Source organism: Panthera pardus, unplaced genomic scaffold, assembly GCF_024362965.1.
Source record: "Panthera pardus isolate Hobbes unplaced genomic scaffold, ASM2436296v1 HiC_scaffold_13, whole genome shotgun sequence".
Taxonomy (NCBI): Eukaryota; Metazoa; Chordata; class Mammalia; order Carnivora; family Felidae; genus Panthera; species Panthera pardus.
The window spans coordinates 15368089-15392434 of NW_026526688.1; the positions used below are offsets into that span (position 1 = coordinate 15368089).

The 24346-nt window shown below is 41.2% G+C and overlaps 2 long non-coding RNA genes across 2 annotated transcripts; one reads left to right on the forward strand and one right to left on the reverse strand.

Moving 5' to 3' along the window:
- Positions 1–275: 275 nt before the first annotated feature.
- LOC109251031 (uncharacterized) lies at positions 276–14591 on the reverse strand. The gene is made up of 2 exons (XR_002073317.2): positions 14396–14591; positions 276–516 (listed from the first exon to the last, which is right to left on the reverse strand). It is a non-coding gene; the product is annotated as an uncharacterized LOC109251031 (long non-coding RNA).
- LOC109251032 (uncharacterized) lies at positions 7136–15342 on the forward strand. The gene is made up of 2 exons (XR_002073319.2): positions 7136–7462; positions 15302–15342. It is a non-coding gene; the product is annotated as an uncharacterized LOC109251032 (long non-coding RNA).
- The last annotated feature ends 9004 nt before the right edge of the window (positions 15343–24346 follow it).

Sequence of the window (24346 nt, forward strand, 5' to 3'; positions counted from 1 at the left end):
TCAGCTCAGGTCATGATCTCAGGGTCATGGAATCAAGCCCCATGCGGAGCTCCATGCTCAGCGTGGAGCCTGCTTAAGATTCTCAATCTCTCTCTCTCTCTCTCTCTCTCTCTCTCTCTCCCTCTCTCTCTCTCTCTCTCTCCCCTCCCCCACTTGCTTGTACGTACTCTGTTTCTCAAAAAAAAAGTTAAGCAGCATATCACCCAAAGATGATCACAAGTATTATTTTTATATACTGCATTTCCTTTTAACATTTTATATATATATTTTTTTAAAAAGCAAAATGGGAACTGTACAATCCAAACTCCTTTGTAACTTGCCTTTTTCCCACAGTCATCGTGAAGGTTTGTCACGACTCCCATTTTCTTCTTCCACGTCGCTCCGAATGTCTACGTGATGGTTCTTTCCTTGAATCATTTTACTTCTGTTCCTCATTGTTGGACATTTCTTTAAACACTTTCCTGATGCTGAATTTTTAGGCTGCAGCGAATATCCGTGAAGAAATCTGAATGTTTCCTGGAATTAAAATACCTAGGTCAAAAGCTGTTATGTATGCTTAAGGCTTTTAAAATATATTGTCGAATTTCCCTTCACTATTTGCCATGCCCATTTATACTCCCGCCTGCGGTTACCATAGAATTTATTCCCTAACACATTTAAAGGTCACTTTCATTTGGTACCTTTGCAACTGTATCCATTCCTCTACTACTCGCATTCAAGGGCTGGGTTCCAGGGTGTAATCTGGAAAATTATCCTGCCTATTGATGGAGTCTTTAGCAGCTAAGGGTATCACACATCTCCTAATTAAGTTTTAATAAAACAGTATGATGAGAAAGGATATTGTGACCTTTTCAACTCCACAAGTATACCATGGAAAGGGGATTAGTCATTTCTCATCATAAATATTTTGAGAGAAACTATTTTGCTTATATATCTCTTTCATCTGGACGGCCAGGAACAGTATATTCAAATTCATAATTGTTTCCACGTTCCCGTTCTCAAGCACCCAAGCACAATGCCAGTGAGATTCCGTCTCAGCTAGGTAGGGAAACATTTACAATACAACCCAGATATTTTCATCCTATTTGTATGGGTGGAATGAAAGCATTTCTAATTCCCACGAGGATGCAACCTCTCGCATAAGATGTTTTTCATTTTAGCCCAGAGTGAAAGCTGCATAGAAACCTCTTGACAGTATTCTCTCTGAGTAACATTAGATTCCCAAGATGCAACAGGTTTCCAGATTTATTATTCTCCTATAATGAAGAAACTCAAGGATCCTTAAACGTGGAGGAGCTTTTTATTTGACATCTTTCTTTCAAGGTAACAGCTTTGCTGCAGTTGGTTTTAGTATGCACCTGCTTATTAGTGGTAGCTTTTTGGGAAAATGCGGTTATCAAAAAAAGGATGATATAGAGTGGAGAGCAGCTGCTCCAAATCACAAACTATTCATAAATAGCTTTCTCCCCACTGGAGTGAGGCCCTCTATTCTCAACTTGTAACAGTCAGCAGAAAATTAAAACCCCATAGGATGATAAATACTTTAAAAAATATTTCTCCCTGGTGTTTCAAAGGTTGTCTTGTAACGCAGTGCACTTTCACTGAACCAGAAATTGTCTGTAATAAAAGAATATTGGGGGGAAATGTTTAGATTCCCATTGAATTCTAGAACTCAGAAGGAGTGTTCTGTATTTCACTGTTAAAGGTTAAATAGCTGGGTATATGTCATAAGTTTCAGTAAAAGGAGACCTGTGGTCCTGTGCCCCCAATAAACAGTTACAGTTTTTAACTAAAACCTGGAAACCTTTTTCTTCCTAATTTAAAATAATCGTCACATGGGGCGCCTGGGTGGCTCAGTCGGTTAAGCGTCCGACTTTGGCTCAGGTCATGATCTCATGGTTCGTGAGTTCGAGCTCCGCGTCGGGCTCTGTGCTGACAGCTCGGAGCCTGGAGCCTTCTTCAGATTCGTGTCTCCCTCTCTCTCTCTGCTCCTCTCCTGCTTGTGCTTTGTCTGTCTCTCTCTCTCTCAAGAATAAAATAAAATAAGCATCACGTGAATTTCTTGGCGATAAGCAAATGACTGCTTTTTAAAAAATTCTGTATTTCATTTTTTAACATCATTCAAAAGAAAAGACTAGCTTCTTTTAGCTGCCTCTCAACTTAAAACCATCTTTTCTATCCATGCAGGGAGCAAATGTGATTGTTCCTAGTAATTATGCTGATGTCTTTCCTGGTTATTAATCATCTGTTTATACATTGACCGTTCTCTTGCAGCTTTCTTCCTTGTAAAAGGAAATTGAGGCATCACAGAAATCATTTCAGAATCTTCCCAAGACCTGTTGAGTGGAAGTGAACTCCAAACGAACCATGCTAGGAAAGCCATTGTCAGTTCCAGACTACGGTTTTCTACTTGAACCAAATGGTTTCCGCTAGAGGTTAACTGAATGTTTGTCTTTCCTGTAGGTGATTCTTTTAAAACTATTAGTAATTATCAATATCTGCAGAAGAGAATCTCAGTTATAAATGGCTCCACTAAGTGTAGAAAATGAGACTTTGTTCTTCGCCCAGCTGACTGATGTCTCAAAAGTCCTTGAAATTGTATCTATTCTTTCCAGTGTATGTGCAAAACAAAGAATGCGAGCTTGTTTTCCACGGTCTGCATCTTCCCTGGAACAGATGGAGCTTGTGCTTATCTGGGTGGGAGAGTCTTAAGGACTCCCACCTTGACATTGCAATGAAAACTTTCCCTCAAATCTCTAAATTCTCTCATTTGGCACAATAAATATAGAAAAGCCTGCTGTTCCCTTTGGTAGGCTTCTAGAGTGCCCCCATGTTAGATTACTATCCAGAAATCATCTCTTCTCTGGTGCAGCAGAAGGCAGATGATGAGTCCCAGATGTTTCTGCAGGACTGTCATTCCCAGACATAATAGATTACATCAGGGAAACCAACAAGAAAGACCTATGTACTTTCTGGTTCTTTCTCTTTTGCTCTTTTTTCCTCCTTCCTTCCTTTCTCGCTTTCCTCCCTCCCTCCCTCCCTTCTCCTTCTCTCTTTCTTCTTCTTTCTCTCCCCCCACCCCTCTCATACACACTCATCTTTTTCTTTCTTTTCTAAGGGATTCAGAAGGTTTGAGCGTTGACTAATGACCTCACTTTACAGAATAACTTGCCCCATATTGCAGTCACCATACCTGGCACTGAGGGCTCCAGATGTTGGTTAGTTGGAGATACTCTAGATGTGGCAAACTCGGACATTACGTACAAGTGTGGAGTGGACCGTGGGATGAACAACATCTTGGGGCAATGGTCCTTTGGCCATTTTGTAGCTTTCCTCAAGGCCGAGACTCCTGCAATTCTATTTTGGTGATAAGAGTTGTGGTTGATCCCTTCCTATTTGCTTTATCCCTTGTTGCCTTAAAATCATAGGGACAGCTAACAGAGCTCCTCACAAAATTCCAGAAAGTCATCAGCTGCCTTAGGGAAAGTAAACTTTTTTTTCTTTCCTGTTTTTTTTTTTCAAATGATTATTTATTTTTGAGAGAGAGAGAGCGCGCGCACGTGTGCATGCAAGTGGGGGAGGGGCAGAGAGAGAGGGACCCAGAGGATTCGAAGAAGGCTCTGCGCTGACATCAGCCAGCCCAATGCAGAGCTCAAATTCAGGAACTGTGAGATCATGACCTGATGCTCAACCGACTGAGCTACCCAGGTGCCCTGGGAAAGTGAACTTAATAATAATCGAACCTCCCTAGCTTCTTAAAAAAATTAAAAATAGAACTACCCTATGACCCAGCAATTACACTATTAGGTATTTATCCAAGGGATACAGGTATTCTGTTTCGAAGGGGCACATGCACCCCAATGTTTATAGCAGCACTATTGACAATAGCCAAAGTATGGAAAGAGCCCAAATGACCATCGATGGATGAATGGATAAAGAAGATGTGGTATATATATCGGATTATATATCAGATTCCACAGGCCTCATGGGAGAACATGGACGGGATCAGAGATGAACTAGAGGACCTTCTTGTGGCTACAGAGTTTAGAAAATTCTTTTCTATCTAACTGCAAAGCTGTCTCTTTTATTGCTCTTAAGCTTCAGCCACCTGGGATGTGCTGGAATTGATCTTTCTCGAGGCATTTCCCAAACTAGATAGAGAACAGAGGGGAAAGCAAATCCCTTGCTAGAGTGCCTCCCGGTTGCTCCCGCTGGAGTAGACTTGCCTCACAATCTTATAAATCTATACACACAACGTGCCTCTTTTGCGGTTTCCCATCTAACCGTGGGAGTCGATGGTGACTGGAGACCCATTCACACTCGTATTTGGAGGAGTCATGCTCTGAGGGAGAAGTGGGGGACATATCAGGATTCTCCTCGTCCCTCCCTTTCAGCTGGCCCACCTGTGCTCACAACTTCATCATAGGCAGTTGGGCAGAAGGTAAATTGAGACTTTCCACTCCCTTTCTTGCTGATGAAAGTAAGCAGCATTTCGGAGCGTGGAAAAATTGAGCCCTGTTCCTTGTTACATTCCCCCCACCCACGCTCCCTTACCGCACCTGCATGCACAGAAAGTATGAAGAGCCTGAGCTCAGTACTGGTAGATAGACAGCTTACGTAACTTGCCACTTGCAATTATTTTGATCACTCTATGGGGATAGAATAAGGTGGTTGGCATCCTCTCCTTTTCAAGAAGAGGAAATCTGTACTTGGAGGTCACTTGTATTGTCCAAAGTCATATGGCTAATAAACAGCAAGGGTTGGGAATCAAATGTCAGCCAGTCTTACCCCAAAGCCTTGATCTCTCAGTGATGCTCACTGTTTCACGTACTTTTAGATCAACAGAAAGCTGCTCACTCTGAATTCTATTTATATGACTGAATCAGTTATAAAGATCACGATTCCACTGTCTTTGGTACATAGCATGCCAAAGCAGATTCACAAAGGGGCAAAATGGAACGTGGTCACAGACTAACCACAGTGTTTCTTATGGAAGACAGACTCCAGAGCAAAATAATACAAACCATGCTGAATGTCTACGAAGCCAAGCCCTAAGAAAGTTTTTAAAAAAAAAAAATTTTTTTTAATGCTTACGTATCTTTGAGAGAGGGAGAGATAGAGTGTGAGCAGGGGAGGGGCAGAGAGAGAAGGAGATATAGAACCCGAAGCAGGCTCCAGGCTTGGAGCTATCAGCACACAGCCTGAGGCAGGGCTCGAACCCATGAACTATGAGATCATGACCTGAGCCAAAGTCAGATGCTTAACCAACCAAGCCAGGCACCCCAAGAAAGCTTCTTTTTAAAACGATATTTACTTTTTTGCCCGTTTATAAAAATAACACATACTCATTGAAAAATACCTAGGAAAATATACGGAAGAAAATAAAAACCACCCATAAAATTAACATTATGATATACATAGTTTTAATTTTACCACTGCATATAATCATATTTAGTGAAATCAGCCTAAAACTATACACAGTTGTGGGTTTGTTTGTTTTGTTTGTTTTTAACCTTGGGATTATCTCTGACCATATGGCCACCGTCAGCCACTCCATGGATCGATGTGGGGCCTTACTCCAGGCCAGTTCTTCTTATAGGCCAAGTGCTGCCCGCTGGGATGGTTTCCTTTCCCCAGTGTTCAGGGCTACCCCTAAAGAGGACCATAATCACTGCGATAGTCCATCGTGGGGACATGGTTCAGGGCCATCTAAATCCGGCCTGAATTTAGTCAGGCGGTCATTGGGAATCTGCCATGAAGCACTGGGTACAGGTGAGGTTGCCAAGGTACACATGCTGGGCACAAGTGACTTGGCCGGTGGGCTTTATTTGTGCCTTCAGGAACTGTTCGGTAGGGGCCCGTGTAGACCAATAAATCATTTTTCTGTAATAGTTGCGCACTTGTTGGAATTTCCAATTTTATGGCCCAGTGGGTCAGATAACACCCAGTTCACGAATGGCACGTATCCGGTATCCGGTCACCTGGTGTCCCATGGTCAGTTGTCTCCTCCAGAGCCCAGTGACAAGCCAGGGGTTGCTACTCTCAAAAAGAGAAGAATTATTTGTTGGAGACCTGGCTTTGCTCATAAATCTTAAAAGTGCTTCCCTTCTGATGCTCCCATGGAAACCTGCAATATGGCCCCAACAACCTCTTGCTGCGCCTGTGTCTCTGGAACCAGAAGGTTCTAGCAACAGTACCCACTTCTCTGTACCCTGACTAGCATAAGGGCTTTTCCTGGCTCTGATCCCGCTCAAGGCTAGCAACTGCTCATGTCACCAGAACTGTGTGATTTGCTGTCACACGTACAGTTCAGTGTTTCTGTTGCTCAACTTACTTTCCACCAATCACCGAACATTAATCAACATTATGCATTTTCCTGATTGCCCCAAATATAAAATGAGCAAATTAGCCCATATTTCCCCTCCTACCATATTCTCCCTCACCAATTCTCCAGATTCTGTTAATAAAAATCCAGCTTGTGGCTTCTGACATTGTTTTACACCGTGTATAGTCTTAACTCTGAAATACCTAAATTCATTTACAGTTACTTAATTACAATGATTTTTTGAATACTGAATATTGTTGAATATCATTCATTGGTTTTAACGACCAACGGCCAGTTCTTTTTATTCAGATCTCACTGGCGCTAGAACTGGAATTATAATGATCTTTGAGCCTATTGTAATGCATCATCAGATAAGTTTTTAAGAAGGACACATAGATGACATGTTTTCTGAGTTCCTGAGTGTACAAGACAGTTTTTCTGATGCCTTCACCAAAGAAAAATAACTTCTTGACAAAGGATAAAAATCTTATGCCACAAGTACAATATAATTTATACAATTATATTTATTTAATTTATCTAATTCTTTTATATAATTTACCTAAATTCTTATTTATATAATTTATATAATGTATTTATAATTCTTACTTCATTTCTTCTGATACCTAATGTAACCCCCCAAAATCTCAATCCAGTTTGCTAGTCCAGTTTGAGTTTTGATCTCTTTTGAAGGATTGTCTCTCTTATACCCAAATAGGTTTAGAATTGTTTTGTTGGACCGCTCTTACACATACTTTTTTTTTCTTTCTTTCTTTTTTTTTTTTTTTTTTTTTAGTATTTCAGACTCAGAAAAAAGCTGCAAGAATAAGATTAGTAAAAAGAACACCCAAATACCTTTAGGGCAGATTCACCCCTCACTGACGTTTGGTCCCATCTCTCTTTGTTCTCAATCTCTTTCCGCATAACGCGCACACGCAGGCGCGCAGATGCACGCAGCACGCACGCACAGACGCGCACAGACGCACACGTGCAAGCATGGGCGCAGACACGCATAGGCGCGCGCGCGCACCTTTTCCCCGAAGCGCTCGTGGGTGAGTTATATACCTTTTACCCCGAACCACTTCATCAAATCGCCTAAGACGAGGGAGACTCTATTTTCAACTTCAGTAACTTAACACTGTAAGCATTTTTTAATCTATCATAAGTGTCCATAGTCCAGTTTCGTCAGGTGATCTAATAATGCCCTTTTTAGCATGTGTTTTCCCTTTGCGGTACTTTTCCTGTTGATTTTTTTTCTTTTTTTCCGGGAAGAGTGTAGGGGGGAGACTTGGAACTGACCGATTGCCATTTTTCTCAAACATACATCTCTTCATAGACGTCAGTATCTTTTTTTTAATTAAACAGTGTTTAAATTTTTCATGTTTATTTCTGAGAGAGAGAGAGAGACAGACTGTGAGCGGGGGAGGGGCAGAGAGAGAGAGAGAGAGAGGGAGACACAGAATCCGAAGCAGGCTCGGGCTCCCAGCTGTCAGCACAGAGCCGGAGGCGGGGCTCGAATTCACTAACCGCTAGATCGTGACCGGAGCCTAAGTCAGGCGCTTAATCGACTGAGCCACCCAGGGGTCTCTTAAAAAATGTTTTTTAAAATGTTTGTTTGTTTATTTATTTATTTATTTATTTTTAAATTTTTTTTTAACGTTTATTTATTTTTGAGATAGAGAGAGACAGAGCATGAACGGGGGAGGGGCAGAGAGAGAGGGAGACACAGAATCTGAAACAGGCTCCAGGCTCTGAGCTGTCAGCACAGAGCCCAACTCGGGGCTTGAACTCACAGACCGCGAGATCGTGACCTGAGCCGAAGTCGGATGCTCAACCGACTGAGCCACCCAGGCGCCCCAAAATGTTTATTTATTTATTTTAAGAGAGAGAGCGAGCGAGGAGGATAGGGGCAGAGGGGAGAGGAGGAAGCGAATCCCAAGCAGGCTCTGCGATGTCCGTGCAGATCATGGCCTGAGGCCCAAACCAAGAGTTAGATGCCCAACGGGCTGAGCACCCCCCCCCCCCCCCCCCCGCCCAGGCTCCCTGGTGTCAGTATCTTCTTATTAGTTATGCTTGAAATATAGTGGCCTTTTTCAAATTCTACGCCCAGCTTAATTTTTACTCCAGAAATTTTTATTTAATTATATCTTTGATAACTGATTATTTGATTCAGCCTTTTGAAAAATACTCTATTTATCTCTCAAAATAAATCAAAACTTATAAAAAAGAATATTCTTTCTAATATACAAATGCTGGGATCTTTGTTTTTTGTCCTGACTATCCATCATCTTTTATATATACTACCTCTTTTTTCTTTTTCTCTGCAGTCTGAGAGAATGCCTTACCTTTGTCCTCCGTATCAATGCTTTGGTTTTCCACAATACCATTTTGTGTTAATTAGTGTAATGCTACCCAGATCTCAGCAGTTTAGCATAATAGATGTTTATTTTTTTTAAGTCAACTTATTTAAGCAAAAAACAAAAAAAGTGATGTTTATGTTTCACTCAACTAAAGTAAAAAAAAAAAAAATACCTGTTTCTGAATAGAGGGAAAGTTTTTCACAAGTAGTGCTTTAGGGAGTTCAGCCTCCATTCATCTCAGAGGCGCGGGACCGCTAGGATCTCAAGAGTTCTTTGCTAGATCCTCAGCATCTGATTGGCAGATAGAGAAAGAGAGAGTATGGAGGAAGTCTCTATGGGCCTGACCCGGAAGTAGTGAGTATCTCTTCAGTCCATGTTTTCCCGGCCGGAACTCAGTCACAAGGCCATGTCTACGGGCGCGCGGGGGGGGGGACAGGACGGGACAGGAAATGTCCCTGTGTGCCAAGGAGGAAATGGAAACAGGTTAAGAGAAGATAGGCGGTGTTAGTAAAACATTTCTCTTTACTGACTCCAATTCAGATTTTAACTCTACAATTGTAATTATAATTTTGAAGTTATGGCTTGTATCTATTCATTTCCACTTTATTTTCAGCTTGTTCTTGCAGCTTATCTTGTCGTCAGGTCTTTCTTTTGTTGTTCTAATTCATCCTGTTTACTCTTCTAATTCCATTCGAAGGGCCCGCTGTTTTTCTGGTTCCTGTAATAAATTCTTTTTCTCCAGTATCATTAAAAATCACATTCTGTCCCTAGTGTTCCACATTTATTTTCCATAGAAACTATGTTGGTTATTTTCTGTTTATTCATCCTCAAACAGAGAGTAAGCTATGTAATTTTGAGTTTTGGATGAGTGGGTTTCTCTCTGTTCTACTTAATGTTCTTTCAGTGACTGTTGCTGGAGGGGGTTTTGATGTATACAACTCCCAACTCAATTTCTGTTGTCTGTTATTTAATCTTTTGCTCTAACTTTGCTTCACTCATCTGTGGTCAGCTGTGTGCCTACCCTTGCCACTTGTCCCTTGTAGAATTTCTCAGGAGGATTGATCAACAGGCTCAGGCTACAGGCCAGGCTGGAGTGTACCTGTGCAGGTGTTTTCATTGTTATGAATATGTAATTATTGTTCATACAAAGTCACAGAGTCACTTGAGCAACACTATAAGCCAACTGACCTAACAGACATACACAGAACACTCCACCCAGCCACAGCAACATATACTTTCTTATGGAAAGATTCAGAACAATCCCTATCAAAATCACAATGTACCCCCCCCCCCTTTTTCAGAAGTGGAAAAGCTGATCCTAAAATTTATATAACATGACAATGGGTCCTGAATAGAAAAAACAATATAGAAAAAGAACAAAGTTAGGGAACTCAAACAGTCTGACTTCAAAATTTACTACAGAGCTACAGTAATCAGAAAAGTTTGGTGTCGGCATAAGAATAGACATAAATAGAACAGAATTGAGATCCTGGAAATAAATCCATACATCTATAGTCAGTTGATTTTTGACAAGGCACCATCACTATTTAATGGAGGAAGGAATAGTCTTTTCAACAAATGTATATCCATATGCAAAAGAATGAAATTGGACCCTTACCTAACACCTTGTACAAAAATTAACTCAAAATGGATCAAAGACCCAAATGTAAGAACTAAAACTATAGAATTCTTAGAAGAAATCGGGAAATCTTCAGCACACTGGATTTGGCAATGCTTTCTTAGATATGACAGCAAAATAACAAGTAACAAAAGAAAAAATAGGTAAATTGGACTTTATCAACATTAAAAACAATTGTGCACTAAAGAACTGTATTAATAGAATAAGATAGCCCACAGAATTGGAGAAAATATTTGCAAATCATATATATGATAAAAATTAATGTGCATAATATATAAAGAACTCTTACAACTCAACAACAACAAAAATCCAAACAACCCAGTTCAAAGATGGATAGACAACTAGAATAGACATTTTTCCAAAGAAGATGTACAAATGGCCAATAAGTACATGAAAAAGACACTCAACATCACTTGTCATTAGGGAAATGAAAATCAAAACCACAATGAGAAATTACTTGAAATTCATTAGGGTGACTATTATTTTAAAAATGGAAAATAGCAAGTGTTGACAAAGATGTGAAGAAATCGGAACCCTTGTCCTTCGTAAGTGGGAATGGAAAATTGTGTAACCACTTTGAAAAATGTCCTGGCAGATACTCAAAAAAGTTAAACATAGAATTACCATTATGATCTAGCAATTGCATTCCTGGGTATATACCCCCACAGAATTGAAAGCAGGGACTCGAACAGAAACTTGTACATAGTAGGAGTCTTCACAGTAGCCAAACAGTGGAAACAACCTAAATGGCCCTCAGGTTTAAACAGATACAGTGTTTCCATACAATGGAATACTATTGAGCCAGAAAAAGAAATGAAGTACCAAGGCATCAACACAAAGTGGATGAACTTTGAAAGAATGAAATGAAATACTATGGCCTTTTGTAGCAACATGGAGGATGGAACTGGAGAGTGTGATGCTAAGTGAAATACGTCCTACAGAGAAAGACAGATACCATATGTTTTCACTCTTATGTGGATCCTGACGAACTTAACAGAAGACCATGGGGGAGGGAAAGGGAAGAAAAAAAGTTACAGAGAGGGAAGGAGGCAAACCATAAGAGACTCTTAAAAACTGAGAATAAACTCAGGGTTGATTGGGGGGGGGGGTGGGAGGGAGGGGAAAGTGGGTGATGGGCACTGAGGAGGGCACCTGTTGGGATGAGCACTGGGTGTTGTATGGAAACTGATTTGACAATAAATTTCATATTAAAAAAATAAAAGTAAAAAAAAGCATTATGCTAAGTGAAGGAAGTCATACATAAAAAACCATATATTGTATGATTCAATTTATGTGAAATGCCAAGAATAGGCAAATCCATAGAGACAGAAAGCAGAAAAGTGGTTGCCAGGGACTGGGAGGAAGGGAGCTGGGGGTGATTACTTAATGAGAATGGGGTTTTCTGTTAGGGTGCTGAAAAAATTCTGGACCTACAATTGACCCTTGAACAATGCAGGGGTTAGGGATTCTGATCCCCTGCACAGTTGGAAATTAGTGTATAACTTTTGACTCCCCCAAAACTTAACTACTAATAGTCTCTGTTGACCAGAAGCCTTATGGATAACATTAACAGTAGATTAACACATGTTTTACATGTTCTATGTATTTCTACTGTATCCTTATAATAAAGTCAACTAGAGAAAAGAAAATGTTGTTAAGAAAATCATGAGAGAAAATACATTTACAGTACTTTACTGTATTTGTTGAAAAGAATCCACATGTAAGTAAACCCACACAATTTAAACCTGGGTTGTTCAAGGATCAGCTGTAGGTTCAGGTGATGCCTTGTACACTTTGTGAATATACCAAATTCCAGTGTTTTATGGTTAAAATGATGAATTTTATGTTATGTGCATTTTACTACAATTTTTATAGTCACAAAGTCGCATGTGAGATTTCTTTTTGTATATGACCTTTTGTTTATCCTTGAGTTTCTCGTTATTATTTTGCATTGCATGCCTTTATTATGTTCTCAAGGTTTTCAAATGCTCTCAAATGTTAAGTGTTCTGTTGTGCCCCATATTCTCCAAAAAAACCTTTTCCTTCACAGCTCTGATACTCCTGGTCCCAGCTAGGTTAATTTCTCTACTACATGGACATTTCCTTAACCTACCTCCCTCTGCACCTTGACTCAACCTCTGTTTCCCCTTGCCTTTTCTTTTTCAGTTCTCTGTTTAACTTTAGCATACCTCCAAGTAACGCCAGATTGTTGTGTCTGAAAGTGTCTATGATTCAACCTGAAAACTGATTATTTGCCTAAATCCAGATTAAATATACTTAACCCTCGCCTGCAATGTTGCTTCTGATGTTTCATATTTTGTACATTACTTGATTTTTCTCTCAAGAGTTGTTAGATTCTTTTCATTATTCTCATAGCATTCTGAAATTTCATTATGTGCCAGACGCAACTCTTTTTGCATTTCTTCGTTTGTTCATTTATTAAAGTACGCTTTTTAAACATGGAGACTTTTATTTTTCAACTCATAAATTTTCCTGTATTATATCTTTGCTGATTTTCACCCCTCCATTTTTGGTAGTCTTTCCTCCCCAAACCCCTATTTGTTAGACACAGGATATCATGTATTATTTCTCTTAGTTTCTTATTATTTTTCTCATACCATCTCTTTGTCAATCAGTTTTATTTTTTAGGAGATTTTCTTAATCCTTCTTCCAATTACCCTATTGATTTATTTCCTCTTGGGTCTTGTATTTTTAATTTGTAAGAATTTTTATCTTGTTTCATACCCATCCCTTTATCAAAACATCCTGCTTTCATTTTATAGATGTGATATAATTCTTCAATTTCTTGGAGAATGCCAGAGTTTTTGTGTTTATTTAGTTCTTTCCTACTCCCCACATTATCCCTTCCTTTGGGGATCATGTTTTCTGTCTGCTTATCATAAACTCTCTTTTTCAAACTTTTTTATTGCTCCCAGGTTGACCATTAATATTTAAGAGTAAGATTCTAAATGTAGCTTGGGAGCTTTGTATATTTGGGTAAGGTTTTGTTTCGGGCCATCAGGCAAGGAGGCAGCTGTCGTCCTGGGAGTCCACCAAAGCCAGAATGTGGAGGTGGCCACTTGCTTTTCTAAAAAAGGAACCTCATCTGTCAGCTTTGGAATGCTTCGGCAATAGCATTCTGTGTGAGAGGCTAGGGACGGTGATTGCTTAATTTACTTATCTTTAAAGAATCCACTTGTTCTCAGCTTCAAGTTTCACTCCTGCTTTTGCCGCACTGGAGTCTCCAAGCCCTAAGCTTCTGAGGAGTTCTGCGGGGCAAGCAGCCTCTCTGTTTGAGGCACCTGCCCCTGAGGGAGCACCAGCTCCACTGTGCCTGCCCCTGAGGGAGCATTGAGATCCACTCCCCCTCCCCCTAAGGGAGCACCAGCTCCACTGCACCCCCCCCCCAAGGGAGCACCAGCTACACCGTGCCTCCCCCCCCCAGGGAGCACCAGCTCCACTGCGCCCCCCCCAAGGGAGCACCAGCTACACCGTACCCCCCCCCCAGGGAGTACCAGCTCCACTGCGCCTGCCCCTGAGGGAGCACCAGCTCCACTGAGCCTCCCTCCACCTCACCTGCTCCCTTTACCACTTTTCCACAGGCTTACACCTCGCAGAATTGTGTTGAAATCACTTATCTGCAGATAGCCCCTTGCTACTCACTTTGACATCATAGGTTAATATGTTTTTAATCTTTTATCATCCTTACATTATAGGGTCTCTCAAGAGAGATTTTTTTTTCTTTTTGCTATGGACTTAACCTCTCCATTTCTTAATTTTTCTCAACTGCAAAATAATCATCTTTAAAGTCACTTATAATTTTAAAATTCTGTTATAAATCTCTCCCCTACTTGTGAGTTCACCTCATATCCCAAAAGCCCGTGCTTCACCAATTTTCCTTAAGTCTCCTCAGACTTCACGTTGAATGAATAATTTCACTTTTTTCCCCTGCCAAAGGGACTGATTTACTTTTACCTGCTACATGATCTCCCCGGAGTTGCTTTGTGGGAACACTAGCCATTATTGAACAGGTCGTTCTCTCTCACCTGAATCAGCCTGCGTGGAGTTACTCACGTGAAAAGTAGCTAGAAAGGAACTCAGCGTCCACACTTAGGAGTGTTTGCCCTTGTGGTTTGCAGTTTAAGGCTTAGGTTCAAAATGTGTCCGATTTTCTCTGTCAGTGGCATCTTAATATTTGTAGCACGTCTCTCTTAATTTTCAGTTCAAGGCGACTTTTGTTACGCTGGGTCTCTGCTGGTCTGGACAAAGACTGCCTGTCGTTTTGAAGTTTCCTTTGGCGTTTTTCCAAAGCGAATTTTTACCATGCCACGGAGGCTATATTTAAGTCAGATCATTTCACATTTGCTGAAAACCTGTTCAATTAGTTTGTGTGATACACATAGACAGAACTTTTATTTCTGTTTTTGCTTTATTTCTTGGTTAAATTGGTCAATACAATTTAAAACCAAGTTAAGGTAATACAGTGTATATTTCACAAACCAGTTTCTGTGTGATTCAATAATATTGAGAAGAAAAGTAGCTAAGACTTAGATAGTTCTTATTTATGCCTGGCACTGTTCTAGGGACTTGGCATTAATTAATTCCTTTAATCCTCACGTGGCCACATGGGAGAGCTACTGTTACATCGTGCACATGAGGAAAACGAAGCCAGGGTACAAATCCAGGCTGTCCGGCTCCAGAAGGGGATTTTTGTGGAAAGTTGTTTTCTTTTAGAAATTGTCCAGAAAATAACCAGGTCCTAAGGGAAAGACATGAACCCTGGAGTTATTAAGATGGAGGAAAAGGATTGGTTGTCTTAGAGATCAGAAAATGATACACTGGCTTGTTAGGATTCGTAAAAGTTTTATTTAAAAAAAAAAACATAAAACCTCCATATCCTACGTTAAACACCACTTTCTGATGTATTGTTGAAAAGAATTTGGTGCTTTTCATTCACTGATCTACTCATTCATTCAACAGATACTTCTTAAGCGCCGACCGCGTGGCAGACCGGAGTCCAGGTAAGCGGGATACACTGGTTAGGAAAACATGGGGCCTCCGTTGAGCGGGCACTGGGTGGGTGGGAGCAGCACTGCTGATGGGCAAAATAAGCAGATGGCATGGTAGAGGTGGGAAGAGGAAGGAAGAGCAGATTGGGGTAGGGAGATCTGGAACGTGCAAGGAGGGGATGCAGACAGTCTCCGCGTGCTGATGGAGATGAGCCTTTTAGTGAAGGTTAGAGCTGAGCCGAGACTGGAAGGGGGTCAGGGAGTCCAGCGTGTTCCATCTAGGGGCTGGGAATTGTCAAGGCAAGAGCACCCCAAAACAGAAGAACTGCGAGGAGGTCCACGTGACAGGGCCAGGGGACGAGGGGGCGCTCAGGCTACAGATGCTCTTGAAAGGGAGCAGGAAGCCAGAACATTACAGGCTGGGTTGCTCGGTTTGGGGCCTCGGCTTCTACGGAGGGAGTGGAAAGCATTCTGGGCTTTCACATGGCCTTACTTATATTTACATGGACTCCTCTGTCTGCTGTGTTGAGAATAGACCATAGAGGGTCAAGGGTACGAGTAGAGAGACTGCTGGGAGACCGAAGCAGTCATCACTTCCGTGAACGTTTACCTGCAAGTAATTTATCTAATTTATGGTTGAGAATAATTTTTAATGTTTATTTATTTTTGAGAGAGAGAGGGAGAGCATGCGTATGCGCGTGCACAAACACGAGTTGGGGAGGGGCAGAGAGAGAGGGAGACACGGAATCTGAAGCAGGCTCCAGGCTCGGAGGTGTCAGCACAGAGCCCTAGGCAGGGCTCGAACTCACAAGCAGTGAGATCGTGACCTGAGCCAAAGTCAGAAGCTTAACCGACTGAGCCACCCAGGTACCCCAAGTTGGGCATAATTTTTAAGGAATCATTGGGAACACCCAAGAATTCTTGAATTCTTATGAACTAAGAACTTTTAGCCTACAAACTTTTTCAAGTAAATAAAAACATCGGTGAATTCTAGATTTCATAATCATATGGACATAATGTATTTTATAAATATCACGGACTGAAGCATGTATCCTCAAGGTTCATATGTTGAAGCTCCAAACCCCAGGACCTCAGTATGTGACTGTCTTTGGAGGCAGGGCCTTTAAAGAGGTAATTAAGGTAAAATGAGGTCATATGGTTGGGTCATAACTCAACGTGACTGGTGTTCTTAGGAAAAGGAAAGATCAGGACACAAAGACACACAGAGAAAATGGTGGTGGGGACACAAAGAGAAGACGACCATCTGTAAGCTAAGGAGAGAGGCCTCAGGAGAAACACCCTACTGACCCCTCAGTCTCAGACTTCCCACCTCCAGAACTGCAAGGAGATGCACTTCTGTTGTTCAAGTCCCCCGCCTGCCCCCCACCCCCGTCTGGTACTTTGTATTGTATTAGCAACTAGCATTAATAGATATATAGTTGAGCCTGAATTAATTTCAGTTATGTGGCCTTATTTTTGTATTTTTAGGGCAGTTAATTTTTCTTTTAACTTTACAGTATTTTGTAAGCACTGAAACATCTGTGGCTTGGGCATTGAGCCTGAGGCCAAAAGAGCCCTGGTGTTGTAAGAAAGATAGGAAGGCTTTCACAGAAGACGTGGAAGTTTAGACTTCCTCCCCATAGGAGGATGGGATTTCCTGGTTTTCCATGTGTATCTATAGTGATGATACCTTTGTGTTTTATTTTCAAGTTCTTCTTTTTCTTCCAGTCTGTGTGTTGCCTTTCAGAGGGAGTGCTGGAGGGAAACCATTACTTTTTAGCTTAGTCTTTCAGAATAAGACTTTCCTGGCATATTTATCTTACCATAGGCTAGGAAAGTCGTTGTAATGTAATGTAATTTATTACCCCAATCTGTTGTGTACGCTGTGTTAATTTAAATTTGTTAGTGAGCAAGATATTGTTACAGTTGTTAGGAGATTTAAACTTGGTACAGTTAAGAGCTTGGCAGGTGGGGTGCAGCAAGTTTCTGCCTGTTAATTACTCACAGGTAAACAGATCAAGTCACCTAGTAATGTGCTAAACACTGTCATTTGATCAAGGTTGCAGAGCAGTGAACAAGAATATGGTCAGCTAGGATCTGCACCCAAAATTGGCCTTGCAAAGACCTAAAGGTCCAGAAAACTGGCCCCAAACTGCTGCTGATATCAGTTATTCCCATAAGGAAGGATAAAATGTTTTCATTTACAATCAGAGATAAGTCTTAGACTAGAACTAGCTTGGGGAGGTAGCACTCACCGGTGAGAGTCTCAGCTCCCTGAGGGCAGGAATGAAGTACCACTGTGTTGTAGCCTCCAGAATGTTTCCCGGAGCCTGGTGCCCAGTAAGCCTTAAATACGTGTTTGCTCAATAAATAGTTCTGATTTTTCCCCCCTTAGGAGCAGGTTTTGTTAGGAGGTCAGGGAAAGAGCCTGAAACGGAAGATCACCACTTCCCTCATAAAACAAAATCCAGAACCAAGAATCAGAATCCCAAATCCAGAATCAAGGCTTCTGGTCCCAGAAGGAGAACCTCAGTGCAGAGAGGGATAGCTGGGCCTCCTTCGCAAAGGATTTAACTTCTGCTGGAGTTCTCTTATCTCACTGAGCTCTGCTGCCGTGCCTGGCCCCGGAGCCATGTTGTGCATACTTAAAAGTCCTTGTCCGAGCCTGGACACCATTGCCTTCTCTGTGTCCCTTCTAATACAGCCACAGCAGGCTGGGGCCCTTCAAACACTGTCAAAAAGTGAAGCCGATGGAAAAGAAAGCAAAGTACATGTGAGCATTAGAACAGCCCTCGTTTCAAAGGCTGACCTGATTACTTTCCAGCTCCAAAGACCTGGCACAACCTGGGTCGCCCTGCCCGGGTTCTTGAGGTCCAGCTCTTGGCTTGTTTTCAGAGAGCGTGCTCATCCCCAAGACCCCTGGCCCAGAGAACCGGGGCCCCTTTCTCTGTCCGACCTGAGGCTGTCTCTCCAAATTCCAGCTTCGGAGTTGGAAGATGGGCTCCCTCCCCTGATGACTGACCCCCCAGAATGACTCCTCCAGAGGAGCGCTCCCCCTGCACCTGCAGAGAGGGGCCCGGGGCCCACACAAGATCCCGTGCACACACTATGACCGTGTCACCTCCATTGCGGGTGTCGTATGCAGATCCCCGACACGTTTGGAGGCAGAGAGGAAGGAAACGTCATGAAGGCAGCTCCAGTAGAGACAGCTGGGGCCGCCCAAGAAACTAACCCTGCGCTCTGCGGTGCCACCCAGGTACGCTCTGGGTTTATGATATTTGAGCTGGTAATCTGAGGAGCAAAACCAAGAGATTGTGTCTTTAAAGTGGTCACAGGAATGTCAGAAACAAGTAGCAACTACATTTTAATGGTTTATCGTGGGGAGGTAGCTGCTTGGCTGCCAGGACCCCAACCTTCGTGTGTTGCAAGTCCGGTCGCCTCTTCGGTGAAGAAGGCCTCTAAGGAGAGCAGGTGGGTCCAGTTTTGTGTTTCCTTGTTGGGATTTTGCATGTAAAACTCTCAGAAACAAGGCTGGCCTCTCACACCTGTCATGCCTCCCTCAGCCTGTTTGTTTTCCTAGACCTTTATGGAACTGTCATTGGTTAACAGATGCCAAGTGGTTTCATGTTCTAATCCCCCTTCACCCACCTCACTTCAGCACCACACCCACCTTCGTAATGAGCCTGAACTTGCCACTGTCCAAACATGAGCTACTGAACTGAAAACTCAACTTTATGATTTCATACACGGGTTTGTTTGGTTTTTTTTTCCTCTCCTAAGAAAATTTATCTGATCTTGGCCAGGTTTTAGTTTGTCATTATGCTGCATGCAATGTTCTTAAATTAATCTTCCCTTTTGCTGCCGTACTTTGGCTTACATCAGTCATATCTTGTTCAAAACTCCCTTACTTGCCCATATTCTGATTATTAATATTTCCTATAGACAATCTCCTGAAACAGGTCACAGAATTTTCACGTAGCCAGGTAAGGGATTGAAGAAAAAGTGTCTTCTATAAGAGATAAAAAGCGTGAGTTTTTTTTTTCTTTCCTTTCTTTTCTTTTCTTTTCTTTTCTTTTTTTCTCTTATAAAGGATGACTTTGGATATACTCGAGGCTTCTCGAGTCTGAGTATGTCTCAGAACAGATCTTGGTTCCCTCACTTTCATCTTTTACTACTTCCTGCCTTGATTCTATTCCACGTGGGGGGAAAAAGTCAACACGAGTCAAGCAAAAACTCCACTTTGATGCAAGATGTTAGAGGTGAACTCTTTGTTCTTTGCCAAGACATAGGAAAGAAAGGAGATCAAGTATTTAGATTTTCCTCCTCCTCCTTCATAGAAATGGCAGTCTTCTCTGGAAATGGCTCAGTACCACAGATGCTTCTTAATCACAGTGTCTTTTAACCTTTTTGAGTCTTAGTCTAAATAGAGGAAATGTCTCTGCTTTCAGTTCAGTTTCCAAATGGGGAAACCATGGACATAGTCCCTCTGTGAGATTTTTTTCTCTTTTAAACTTTTCTTTCCCTTCTAAATTATGACTGTTCTCAGTGAGTCTTGACAATAATTTCTAAATTAGCCCTGCCTGAACTTGTGTTTGGTAATCTTAGGTATTTAATTGTAAGTGTCATGGATTCCTAGCATTTCCAGTGCAGGTGTTGGATTAAGAAAGACAGTTTGACATCCTCATTGTGCGGGTCATTTTAGTATTTTCCATGCCAGGAGCAAGGTAATTAACATTGTTCAGGGCCGGAGCAGTGACTTTCTAAATGTTACACTTCACATATATGGACTGTGATGCATGTCTTACTTCCTGTGTGTCTAATGTGCTGCTACAGAGGATTCTGTGGTTAGAAGGCCATACCATGCTAGGCAGTGAAGCAATTCTGTCAAGAAGCAGGGTAGCCAAAGCTGATATACAGTCATGTCTTCTGAAATGTTTATTTTACCCAGTTCTTGAAAAGCAAACAGAACTGTGATTTTAAATGGGATTAAGAGAGATTATGTCATGGAGGAAATCAGATGCACCAAGTGTTTAAAAGGAGAGCAGTTTTTGGAGTCGAGACTCAGATATTTTGTTGTCATGAGTCTTCCTACAAATTGTTTCCCGAAGCTCATAGCTACTTTTGAAATCAATAGGCATTCTGGATGGAGTATGAGAAGAAACAACATGGAGGAGATAGAGATTTCTCAGTACTGATTCTAAAGTTGTTTCACAGTTAACATTTTTCAGCGCTTCCCAAATACTTCTTTTTTTCTGGGGATCAGAATGCTTATGCTGCCCCTATTTCCTTTGTGGTTGGAATTTGACCTGAGAATTTAACTAAACCACCAGCAGGTTGCTTGGTGGGCAAAGAACTGAGAGGCAGGGCAAGTGAATGGTTTAGGAGAGGTTGTGTCTGGGTGAGGGAGGGACACCCGGAGCCCGGGCCTGCAGGGAGCTGCCTGCGTACCTCTTCTGACTGGATCTCTGCCCCCCATTCTCTGTCTCACTATGTGCCTTGTGCCCCATCAAGCTTTCCAGTCCCTGGTGACTTGGTCTTACCTTTTTTCCTGAGTTCTGGACTGTGCGTGTCCCAGCCGTATTCGTGGAATATTCATTGAGCGCCTGCCTGTCCAACTTTAGTGTGCAGTCTTTCTCCACCGATTCCACATTCCCCTGTTAAGTCACATCCCGATTCCTGCCTTTTGCGATTGCCCATACGGATTTTCATTGGATTACAGATCCTCTCTGACTCAGTTTATTGCATATAAGTTTACATGGAATATACTTGAAACTAAAAAAATCAAATGTCTTTGGAGACAGTCAAAGGAAATCAGTGAGGACTGGTAGAATGGAAAACTGTTTCAAAATTCCCAAGTGGTATTGCTCGCTTCCTGGAATCATATAATTACTATTATTTTATGTTAGAGAAATTTCCAGTCCATCACGTTTCCTACTGAAAAAAAAAAAATCAGTGGGTGGTTTATTTTAGACAGAATTTGAAATAGAGGAGTTGCTCTTTTTCTGATCACCTGCATATACAGTTGTTTGTTACCAGATCAGAGAAATCAGTGGCCAACTTCAGAATAGTCCAAATTAATGTTCTCAAATAGAGGAATAAATAAGGATCTGAAAATTTTTCCAAGTTTATTCAGGTATAATTGACAAATAAAATTGTAAGAGGAAGTGTACCATGTAAAGATTTGACATCTGTGTATGTTGTGAGAGGATTCCACCCCACCCCCCGCCACTGAGTTCATGAATGTATCCATCACCTCACTTTTTTTTTGGTGAGAACACTTAAGTTCTCTCTTAGCGAATTTCAATTATATAATGTAATGTTAGCAACTGTAGTCACCATATCATACATTAGACCCTCATATCCTATTCATCTAACTACTGAAAGTTAGTACTGTTTTACCAGCCTCTCCCTGTTTCCCCCACACCCAGCCCTTGGAAACCACTTTTCTACTCTGTTTCCACAAGTTAATCCTTCCTTCCTTCCTTCCTTCCTTCCTTCCTTCCTTCCTTCCTTCCAAATTCCACTTATAAGTGATGTCGTGTGGTAATTGTCTTTCTCTCTCTGGCTGATTTCATTAACATCCACCATGGTCATCCCAAGTTTTTGCAAATTACAGGATTTCCTTCTTTTTTAAGGCTGAATAATATTCTGTGGTGTGTGTGTCTATTTTCTTTGTCTGTTCATCTGTCCATGTACACTTAGGTTGTTTCCATTTCTTAGATATTGTAAATAATGCTGTCGTGAACATAGGAGGACAGGTGTCTCTTCGAGATGCTGTTTGCCTTTCCTTTGGACGGTCCAGAAGTGGGGTTGCTGCTGACATGGCAGTTCAGTTTTGAATTTCTTGAGAACCCTTCAGGTGACTGTACCAATTTACATTCTCACCAACAGTGTACAAGGGTTCCCTTTTCCCTCTATCCTCGCCAGCATTTATTCTCTTTTGTCTTTTTGATAATAGACATCCTAACAGGTGTGATTTGCATTTCCTGGTTTTGATTTGCATTCCCCTGAGGTGGTGGTGGTAGCACCTTTACATGTATTTGTTGGCCATTTGTATGTCTTCGAGTAAATGTCTATTTAGGTTTGTTTCCCATTTTTAAATTGGGTTGCTTTTTTTTTTTGCTATTGAGTTGTATGGCTTCCTTGTATACTTTGGATATTAACCCTTTATCATATATATGATTTGCAAATATTTCCTCCCTTTCCATAGGCTGCCTTTACATTTTGTTAATGGTTTCCTTGGTTGTGCTGAAGCTTTTTCATTTGATGTAGTCCCAGTTGTTTATTGTTGCTTTTGTTGACTTTGCTTTTCGTTTCAAAACAAACAAACAAACAAAAAATCATTGCCAAGACCAATGTCAAGGAGCTTACTCTCTTTTTTCTTTTAGGAATTTTATGGTTTCTGGTCTTATGTTAAAGTCTTTAATCCTTTTTGTGTATGGCGTAAGATAGGGGTCCAGTTTCATTCTTTTGCATGTGACTGTCCCTTTACTGAAGAGACCATCTTTTCCCAATTGTATATTCATGGCTCTTTTGTCGAAAATTAATTGACAATATATGCACGGGTTTATTTCTGAGGTCTCTGTATTGTTCCATTAATTGATATATCTGTTTTTATGCCAATACTACAGTGATTTGATTACCATGGCTTTGTAATACAGTTTGAGATCAGGAAATGTGATGTCTCTAGCTTTGTTCCTTCATAAGATTGCTTTGGTTATTTGGGGTTTTCTGTGACTCCATACAGATTTTAGGATTTTTTAAAAAAATTGCTATGAAAAATGCCATTAGAATTTTGATAGGGATTGCACCGGACCCATAGATTGCTTTGGGAAGTATGAACATTTTAACAGTATTACGTTTTCTAATCCATGAACACAGAATATTTTTCCATTTATTTGTGTTTCTTTTCGTGTCTCATCAGTGTCTTGTAGTTTTCAGTGTATATACATCTTTCACCACCTTAGTTACATTTACTCCCAAGTATTTTATTCTTTTTGATTCTATTGTAAATGAGATTGTTTTATTTTTTCTATTTCTTAAACTTTTTTTTTAATGTTTCTTGATTCATTTTGAGAGAAAGAGAGCATGAACAGGGGAGGGGCAGAGAGGAGGAGAGAGAATCCCAAGCAGGCTCTGCACTCTTAGTGCAGAGCCCGATGCAGGGCTTGAACTCATGAACCGTGAGATCATGACCTGAGCCAAAATCAAGAGTCAGTACTTTTTTTTTAAATTTTTTTTTACGTTTATTTATTTTTGAGACAGAGAGAGGGCATGAACAGGGGAGGGTCAGAGAGAGAGGGAGACACAGAATCTGAAACAGGCTCCAGGCTCTGAGCAGTCAGCACAGAGCCTGATGCGGGGCTCGAACCCACAGACTGCAAGATCATGACCTGAGCCGAAGTCGGTCACCCAACCGACTGAGCCACCCAGACGCCCCAAGTGTCAGTACTTAAGTGACTGAGCCACTCAAATGCCCCTGAGATTGTTTTCTTAATTTGTCTTCCTGATAGTTCATTGTTGGTATATAGATATGCAACTGATTTTTGTGTCCTGCAACTTTACTGAAATCATTTGTTAGTTCTAACAGTTTTTTTCATGGAGCCTTTAGATTTTTCTATATGCAATATTATGTCATCTGTAAAGAGAGACAGTTTACCTCTTGACTTTTATTTCTTTTTCTTGCCTAATTACCCTGGCTAGAACTTCCAGTTCTGTGTTGAATAAAAGTGGTGAGAGTGGACACCCTTGTCTTGTTTTTGATCTTACAGGAAAAGTTTTCAGTGTTTGGTCGCTGAGTAAGATGTTAACTATGGGCTTGTTTTACATGACCTTTATTATGCTGAGGTATGCCTGTACCCACTTTATTGAGAGTTTTTATCATGAAAGGATGTTGAATTTTGTCACATGCTTTTTCTGTATCTATTGAGATGATCATATGATTTTGATCTTTCATTTTGTTAATGTGGTTTATCACGTTGATTGATTTGGGGATGTTGATGCATTCTGGCATCCC